This window comes from Hordeum vulgare, chromosome 1H (genome assembly GCF_904849725.1).
Source record: "Hordeum vulgare subsp. vulgare chromosome 1H, MorexV3_pseudomolecules_assembly, whole genome shotgun sequence".
Classification (NCBI taxonomy): Eukaryota; Viridiplantae; Streptophyta; class Magnoliopsida; order Poales; family Poaceae; genus Hordeum; species Hordeum vulgare.
This window is the reverse complement of record NC_058518.1, coordinates 109,381,392-109,390,576: the sequence shown is the minus strand read 5'-3', so window position 1 is coordinate 109,390,576 and position 9,185 is coordinate 109,381,392.

Here is a 9,185-nt window from a genome sequence, read left to right as displayed (position 1 = left end):
TCATCTTCTGGCGCGAGGGCGGCCGTCGCGTTCAGTGGACAGGCATCGGCGGCTCCGGCGCCGCGACTTCGCAGCTCCAGTTGATGGCAACCGCACTGGACGAGGCACATCCCCTCCTGGCCGACCTCCTGCAGCAGCACAGCGACATCTTCGATGAGCCATAGGGTCTCCCTCCCGCGCGGCCCTGTGACGACCGCATCCACCTACTGCCGGACACGGCACCTGTCGCCGTGCGTCCATACCGGTACCCTCAGCTGCAGAAATACGAGCTCGAGTGTCAGGTAGCGGTCATGCTCGCGCATGGCATCATCCGGATTTCGACATCGCCGTTCTCCGCCCCGGTGCTCCTTGTGCGCAAGCCCGACGGCACATGGCGCTTCTGCATCGACTACCGCGCCCTCAATGCCCTGACGTCCAAGGACAAGTTCCCCATCCCCATCGTGGATGAGCTTTTGGACGAGCTACACGGAGCGCGCTTCTTCACCAAGCTCGACCTTCGCTCGCGCTACCATCAGGTGCGCATGCACCCTGACGACATCGAGCAGACGGCGTTCCGCACTCACCATGGCCACTTCGAGTTCCTGGTGATGCCGTTCGGCCTCTCCAACGCGCCGGCGACCTTCCAGGCCCTGATGAACGACGTGCTCAGCCCATACTTGCGCCGCTTTGTGCTTGTTTTCTTTGATGACATTCTTATCTATAGTGCATCTTGGGCAGAGCACCTACAACACGTGGTCATTATCTTCAACGAGCTTCGAGCGCATCGTCTTCACCTCAAGCGCTCGAAGTGCTCGTTCGGCACGACCTCCGTCGCGTACCTGGGGCACGTCATCTCGGCGGACGGGTTAGCGATGGACGCGGACAAGGTCGCCATCGTCGGCGCGTGGCCGACCCCGCGGTCACCGCGGGCGCTCCGCGGCTTCTTGGGCCTCGCTGGCTACTACCGGAAGTACATCCGGGACTTCGGCCTCATCGCCGCGCCACTGACGCGACGCCTTCTCCTGGGACGAGGAGGCGACTACGGCATTTAGGCTCTCCAGCGGGCGCTCACGACGGAACCCATCCTCCAGATGCCGGACTTTGATATGCCATTCATGGTGGACTGCGACGCCTCTGGCATCGGCTTCGGCGCCGTCCTCCACCAGGGCGAGGGACCGCTCGCCTTCTTTAGCCGCCCCTTCGCCGCTCGCCATCACAAGCTCGCGGCCTACGAGCGCGAGCTTATTGGACTGGTTCAGGCGGTGCGCCACTAGCGGCCTTATCTTTGGGGGCGGTTGTTCCGTGTGCGCACGGACCACTACAGCCTCAAGTTCTTGTTGGACCAGCGCCTCTCCACAGTTCCGCATCACTAGTGGATCAGCAAGCTCTTCGGCTTCGACTTCACTGTCGAGTACCGCCCCGGACGTCTCAACACGGTCGTCGACGCCTTGTCCCGCCGCGACACTGAGGATGTCGCGGACGACGTCGCCATGGCTGGCACTATCATGTTCATCCGCTCCGGGCCATCTTTCGTCTTCATCGACGACATTCGCCAGGCAACTTCGACGGCCACGGACGCGCAAGGCTTGCGCTAGCGCCTTGACGCCGGCGAGCTGGACGCGCCCTGGCGCTTGGACGAGGGGCTGCTCCTACATGGCCGCCGCATCTTCGTGCCCGACCATGGCACCTGCGCCACCAGGTGCTGACCTTGGCGCACTCTGCAGGGCACGAGGGCGTGGAGAAGACTCTCCATCGTCTCTGTGCTGATTTTTACATCCCCGGTGATGGCGCGATGATCCGTGACTAGGTGCGGTCGTGCGTGACGTGCCAACGGAACAAGACGGAGACACTACGACCCGCGGGTCTACTGCAGCCGCTGGACGTACCCTCCCAGGTGTGGGCGGATATTTCCATGGACTTCATCGAGGGCCTTCCCAAGGTGGGCGGCAAGTCCGTCATCCTCACGGTGGTTGACCGCTTCTCCAAGTACGCGCACTTCATCGCCCTGGGTCATCCATATACAACCGCCTCCGTGGCGCGGGCCTTCTTCGACGGCATCGTCCGCCTCCACGATTTTCCGTTGTCCATCGTCAGCGATCGTGATCCCGTGTTCACGGGACATGTCTGGCGGGATCTCTTTCGACTGGCGGGCGTGAAGCTCCGCATGAGCACAACGTTCCACCCTCAGACAAACGGCCAATCCGAGGTGGTCAACAAGGTGCTCGCCATGTACCTGCGTTGTGTTACTGGTGATCGTCCACGAGCTTGGGTGGACTGGTTAGCGTGGGCGGAGTACTGCTACAACACCTCCTATCACTCCATCCTGCGCACCACGCCTTTCGAGGTGGTCTACGGGCGCCCACCTCCGGCGATGCTCCCTTACGAGCCTGGGACGGCTCGGTCCGAGACGGCGGGCAACTTACTCCGCACCCGCGACGACATTCTGGCTGAGGCGCGCCAGTGTCTTCTCCAAGCACAGCAGCTGGCTCGGAAGTACTACGATGCTCATCATCGCGAGGCGGAGTTCGCGGTGGGCGATTGGGTGTGGCTGCGCCTCCTCCACAGGACCACGCAATCTCTGGACCCGCGCTCCAAGCGCAAATTGGGACCTCGCTACGCCGGTCCCTTTCGTGTGCTGGAGCGTGTCGGCACACTCGCATACCGCTTGGAGCTGCCAGCTGGTTCTCGCCTCCACGACGTCTTCCATGTCGGCTTACTGAAGGCCTACCGCAGGGACCCTCCTGCAGCGACGCCGGGCCTTCCTCCTACTTCGGATGGCCGCCTCCTTCCAGCTTCCGCACAAGTGGCGAAGGTGCTGCAGGTGCAGCAGCGTCGCGGCGTCTGGCATGTCTTGATACAGTGGACCGCCCTGCCAGAGGAGGAAGCGACTTTGGAGAAGCTCGACGATTTTCGCCAGCAGTTTCCAGATGTTCAGCTCGAGGACGAGCTGTTTGAGAAGGCGGGGAGAGATGTTATGACCGGTACAACGTACCAACCGAGGAGGCCCAATGGGCAAGGTTAATTACGGGCTTAGCCCAAGTTATCTTACCTATCTTAGAGTCCAAGTTATATTAGAGTCCAAGTTATCTAGGGTTTAGTGGAGGCTGTCCTCCTATATAAACACATGTACCCCTTCGATATTAAGGAGACAATAAACAGTATTCTGTTGTCGTCTCCCTCAGGAGACGTGAGCCCCAAACCCTAGCCGCATCTCTCTCTCTCTCACGCCGCGACGGCGCCGAACCACCGACGCCGGCGTCCCCAACCTTGCAGCCCGCACTTCAACCCCTACAACCTACGTTCGAGACCTGGTAGAACCCTAGCCTCTATCAATAGACATGATCATAGTATTGAGTGAACAAATTAGAATGAGCGTTTGTGACATTTGACACCTATTTTCCTTTGTTCATTTAGTTGTAATATTCCCAGTTACTAATTAGACTACCAGAATGGTCTAAATAATAAAGAGAGTCAACAACAGGGATAGGTGTACGTATCCGTCACCCATGCAACATATATATATATATATATATATATATATATATATATATATATATATATATATCACTTATATGGGTTAGTTTAGGTCGCTTGTGATGCTTCCCTTGTTGAGTCGAGCGAAGAACATGGACATTTTTTTTCTAGTCACAGCCTTGAACATGAAGGATTACTGTAAGAGGTACTTATGATGCAAATTTTCATATGTAACTATCCTGTAGTAAATCAAGACACAAATTTGTATGTGTGTCTTATAATGGTAGAGGCTAGGGTTCTACCAGGTCTTGGACGTAGGTTGTAGGGGTGGAAGTGCGGGCTGCGAGGTTGGGGACGCCGGCGCCGACGGTTGGGCGCCGTCGCGGCGTGAGAGAGAGATAGAGGCGGCTAGGGTTTGGGGCTCTCGTCTCTTGAGGGAGACGACGGCAGAATATACTGTTTATTGTCTGTTTAATATCGAAGGGGTACATGTGTTTATAGTTTATATAGGAGGACAGCCTCCACTAAACCCTAGATAACTTGGACTCTAACTTGGACTCTAATATAACTTGGACTCTAAGATAGGTAAGATAACTTGGGCTAAGCCCGTAATTAACCCTGCCCACTGGGCCTCCTCCGTTGGTACGTTGTACCGGTCATAACATCTCTCCCTGCCTTCTCAAACAGCTCGTCCTCGAGCTGAACATCTGGAAACTGCTGGCGAAAATCGTCGAGCTTCTCCCAAGTCGCTTCCTCCTCTGGAAGGCCGATCCACTGTACCAAGACATGCCAGACGCCGCGACGCTACTGCGCCTGCAACACCTTCGCCACCTGTGCGGAAGTTGGAAGGAGGCGGCCATCCGAAGTAGGAGGAAGGGCCGACGTCGCTGCGGGAGGGTCCCCGCGGTAGGCCTTCAGTAAGCCGACATGGAAGACGTCCTGGAGGCGAGAACCAGCTGGCAGCTCCAAGCGGTATGCGAGTGTGCCGACACGCTCCAGCACACGAAAGGGACCGGCGTAGCGAGGTCCCAATTTGCGCTGGAAGCGCGGGTCCAGAGACTGCGTGGTCCTGTGGAGGAGGCGCAACCACACCCAATCGCCCACCGCGAACTCCGCCTCGCGATGATGAGCATCGTAGTACTTCCGAGCCAGCTGTTGTGCTTGGAGAAGACGCTAGCGTGCCTCAGCCAGAATGTCGTCGCGGGTGCGGAGTAAGTCGCCCGCCGTCTCGGACCGAGCCGTCCCAGGCTCGTAAGGGAGCATCGCCGGAGGTGGGCGCCCGTAGACCACCTCGAAAGGCGTGGTGCGCAGGGCGAAGTGATAGGAGGTGTTGTAGCAGTACTCCGCCCACGCCAACCAGTCCACCCAAGCTCGTGGACGATCACGAGTAACACAACGCAGGTACATGGCGATCACCTTGTTGACCACCTCGGATTGGCCATCTGTCTGAGGGTGGAACGCCGTGCTCATGCTGAGCTTCACGCCCGCCAGTCGGAAGAGATCCCGCCAGACATGTCCCGTGAACATGGGATCACGATCGGTGACGATGGACGACGGAAAACCGTGGAGGCGGACGATGCCGTCGAAGAAGGCCCGCGCCACGGAGGTGGCTGTATATGGATGACCCTGGGCAATGAAGTGCGCGTACTTGGAGAAGTGCTCAACCACCGTGAGGAGGACGGACTTGCAGCCCACCTTGGGAAGGCCCTCGATGAAGTCCATGGAAATATCCGCCCACACCTGGGAGGGTACGTCCAGCTGCTGCAGTAGACCCGTGGGTCGTAGTGTCTCCGTCTTGTTCCGCTGGCACGTCACGCACGACCGCACCCAGTCGCGACCATCGTGCCATCACCGGGGATGTAAAAATCAGCACGGAGACGATGGAGAGTCTTCTGCACGCCCTCGTGCCCTGCAGAGTGCGCCAAGGTCAGGACCTGGTGGTGCAGGTCGCCATGGTCGGGCACGAAGATGCGGCGGCCATGTAGGAGCAGCCCCTCGTCCAATGTAGGCCCTGGGCATCCACGGCAGTCTAAGTTGCCCGACGAATGTCGTTGATGAAGGCGAAAGATGGCCCGGAGTGAATGCACATGATAGTGCGAGCCATGGCGACGTCGTCCGCGACATCCTCAGTGTCGCGGCGGGACAAGGCATCGGCGACCATGTTGAGACGGCCGGGGCGGTACTCAACGGTGAAGTCGAAGCCAAAGGGCTTGCTGATCCACTGTTCTTGCGGAACTGTGGAGAGGCGCTGGTCCTGCAAGAACTTGAGGCTGTAGTGGTCCGTGCGCACACGGAGTGACCGGCCCCAAAGATAAGGCCGCGAGTGGCGCACCGCCTGAACCAGCCCAATAAGCTCGCGCTCGTAGGCCGCAAGCTTGTGATGGCGAGCGGCGAAGGGGCGGCTGAAGAAGGCGAGCGGTCCCTCGCCCTGGTGGAGGACGGCGCCGAAGCCGATGCCAGAGGCGTCGCAGTCCACCATGAACGGCATATCAAAGTCCGGCATCTGGAGGACGGGTCCCGTCGTGAGCGCCCGCTGGAGAGCCTCGAATGCCGTGGTCGCCTCCTCGTCCCAGGAGAAGGCGTCGCGTCGAAGGAGATGCGTCAGTGGCGCGGCGATGAGGCCGAAGTCCCGGATGTACTTCCGGTAGTAGCCGGCGAGGCCCAAGAAGCCGCGGAGCGCCTGCGGTGACCGTGGGATCGGCCACGCGGCGACGGCGGCGACCTTGTCCGCGTCCATCGCTACCGCGTCTGCCGAGATGACGTGCCCCAGGTACGCGACGGAGGTCGTGCCGAACGAGCACTTCGAGCGCTTGAGGTGAAGACGATGCGCTCGAAGCTCGTTGAAGATGATGGCCACGTGTTGTAGGTGCTCCGCCCAAGATGCACTATAGATAAGAATGTCATCAAAGAAAACAAGCACAAAGCAGCGCAAGTATGGGCTGAGCACGTCGTTCATCAGGGCCTGGAAGGTCGCCCACGCATTGGAGAGGCCGAACGGCATCACCAGGAACTCGAAGTGGCCATGGTGAGTGCGGAACGCCGTCTTCTCGATGTCGTCAGGGTGCATGCGCACCTGATGGTAGCCCAAGCGAAGGTCGAGCTTGGTGAAGAAGCGCGCTCCGTGTAGCTCGTCCAAGAGCTCATCCACGACGGGGATGGGGAACTTGTCCTTGGACGTCAGGGCGTTGAGGGCGCGGTAGTCGATGCAGAAGCGCCATGTGCCGTCGGGCTTGCGCACAAGGAGCACCGGGGCGGAGAACGGCGATGTCGAAATCCGGATGATGCCCTGCGCGAGCATGACCGCCACCTGACGCTCGAGCTCGTCTTTCTGCAGCTGAGGGTACCGGTACGGACGACGGCTACAGGTGCCGTGTCCGACAGCAGGTGGATGTGGTGGTCACAGGGCCGCGCAGGAGGGAGGCCGTGTGGCTCGTCGAAGATGTCGCTGTGCTGCTGCAGGAGGTCGGCCAGGAGGGGATGCGCCTCGTCTAGTGCGGCCGCCATCAACTGGAGCTGTGGAGTCACGGCGCCAGAGCCGCCGATGCCTGTCCACTGAACGCGACGGCCGCCCTCGCGCCAGAAGATGAGGGACAGCACATCGAGGTCCCAAAGGATGGGGCCGAGAGTGGACAGGAAGTCGATGCCGAGGATGAAGTCGTAGCAGCCCAGGTCGATGCCGACGCAGTCGATGGAGAACGACTCGTCGTCGATGAGGACGGGAACCTGCCGTGCCACCCCTTGGCAAGCAAGGCGGTCCCCGTTGGCGACGGTGACGCTGAACTTCTCCGAGCCCGCCGGTTGGAGCGCGAGGCGGCGCATGGCGTCCCCGGACAGGAAGTTGTGCGTCGAACCCGTGCCCACGAGCGCGGTGAGACGCTCCCCGTTGATCGTCACCGGAAGCAGCATCGTCTTTGCCGTCTTGATGCCAGCCATGGCATGAAGGGATACGACGAAGGCGGTCGCCTCGACCGGCCCGTAGGTCGTGACGCCGGCCTCGGAGAGTGTGGTGGCGTCGAGCTCCGCGGAGAGGGCCTCCACCTCCGCGTCGTCGACGGTCTCCAAGTAGAACAGGCAGGCGCACGTATGACCCGGCGCATACGGCTCGTCGTAGTTGAAGCACAGGCCCTTGCGGCGCCGCTCGAGCTGCTCGACCGACGTCAAGCGCCGGAAGGTGCGTGTCAGCGCGGGGGCAGCCGCAGTAGCGGCCGGCAGGGCGGGGCATGTCGGGGTGGCGGCCGTCGGGGCGGGGCGGGTCGGGGGACGCGTGCCGCGGCCCAGGAACGCCTGCTGCAGGGCGTTGGCGCGCTGCTCGTACGCGCGTGCGTAATACATGGCCGTCTGCAGGTCCTGGGGGTCGCGCATCTTGACGTCGATGCGGATGTGGTCAGGAAGGCCGCCGACGAAGAGCTCGGCGCGTTGGCGAGCCGTGACGTCAGGCGCATGGCAGGCCAACGTCTGGAAGCGGTCGGCGAAGTCCTGCACCGAGGTGGTGAAGGGAAGGCGACCGAGCTCGGCCAAGCGGCTCCGACATATGGGGGCGCCGAACCGGAGGAGACACAGGTCGCGAAAGCGCTCCCACGGAGGCATCCCGCCCTCGTCCTGCTCGAGGGCGTGGTACCAAGTCTGGGCGGCGCCACGGAGGTGGTAGGAGGCGATCCACGTGCGGTCGGACGCCATGGTCCGCTGCCCCCTGAAAAACTGGTCGCACTGATTGAGCCAGTTCTGGGGGTCGACGGTGCCGTCGTAGGTGGCGAACCCAGCTTGGTGAAGCGGGGCGGCTGTTGCACGTGTGGCGAGGCCGCGTAGGTGCCCTCGTGACGACCCAGCGCGGCGGAAGGAGAGTGTTGCGGCACCACGGAGCTCCCGGCGTACGGGTCAGTGTACCCGTCGAACCCCCCGAAGGTGGGGGCGGGTGGTTGCAACACCGTCGGCTGTAGCGGCGTTGTCGTGTAGGTCGGCGTGTCGATCCACGTCGGTAGCGGGGACGGTGACGGCGGCCACCGGACCTGGGTGATCGGCAGGCCCTGGGGCGCGACAGTGGCCGGGGGCGGTGGCGCGAAGGGCGCCGCCGGCGGAGGCGGTGGTGGCGGGGTTGCGTACGGAGCCTGGAGGAAAGTCCGGAGGTTCGAGACCGCCAGGTTGAGGAAGCGGATCGCCGAGGACATCTCCGCCGGGGAGAGGGCGGGGCGGGTTCGGCCGCCAGGGCCGCGGGACCGGAGGCGGCCGGACCTGAGGTGGCCGGCGGCGGCGGCGGCTGCTGTGAGGTGGCGGGGAAGGCGGTGGTGGCGGCGGCGGAGGTGGTGGGAAGGTCCGACAAACTCATCGAACCCAAGCTATCTGATACCAAATTGGTAGAGGCTAGGGTTCTACCAGGTCTCGGACGTAGGTTGTAGGGGTGGAAGTGCGGGCTGCGAGGTTGGGGACGCGGGCGCCGGCGGTTGGGCGCCGTCGCGGCGTGAGAGAGAGATAGAGGCGGCTAGGGTTTGGGGCTCTCGTCTCGTGAGGGAGACGACAACAGAATATACTGTTTATTGTCTGCTTAATATCAAAGGGGTACATGTGTTTATATAGGAGGACAGCCTCCACTAAACCCTAGATAACTTGGACTCTAACTTGGACTCTAATATAACTTGGACTCTAAGATAGGTAAGATAACTTGGGCTAAGCCCGTAATTAACCCTGCCCATTGGGCCTCCTCCGTTGGTACGTTGTACCGGTCATAACATATGAAC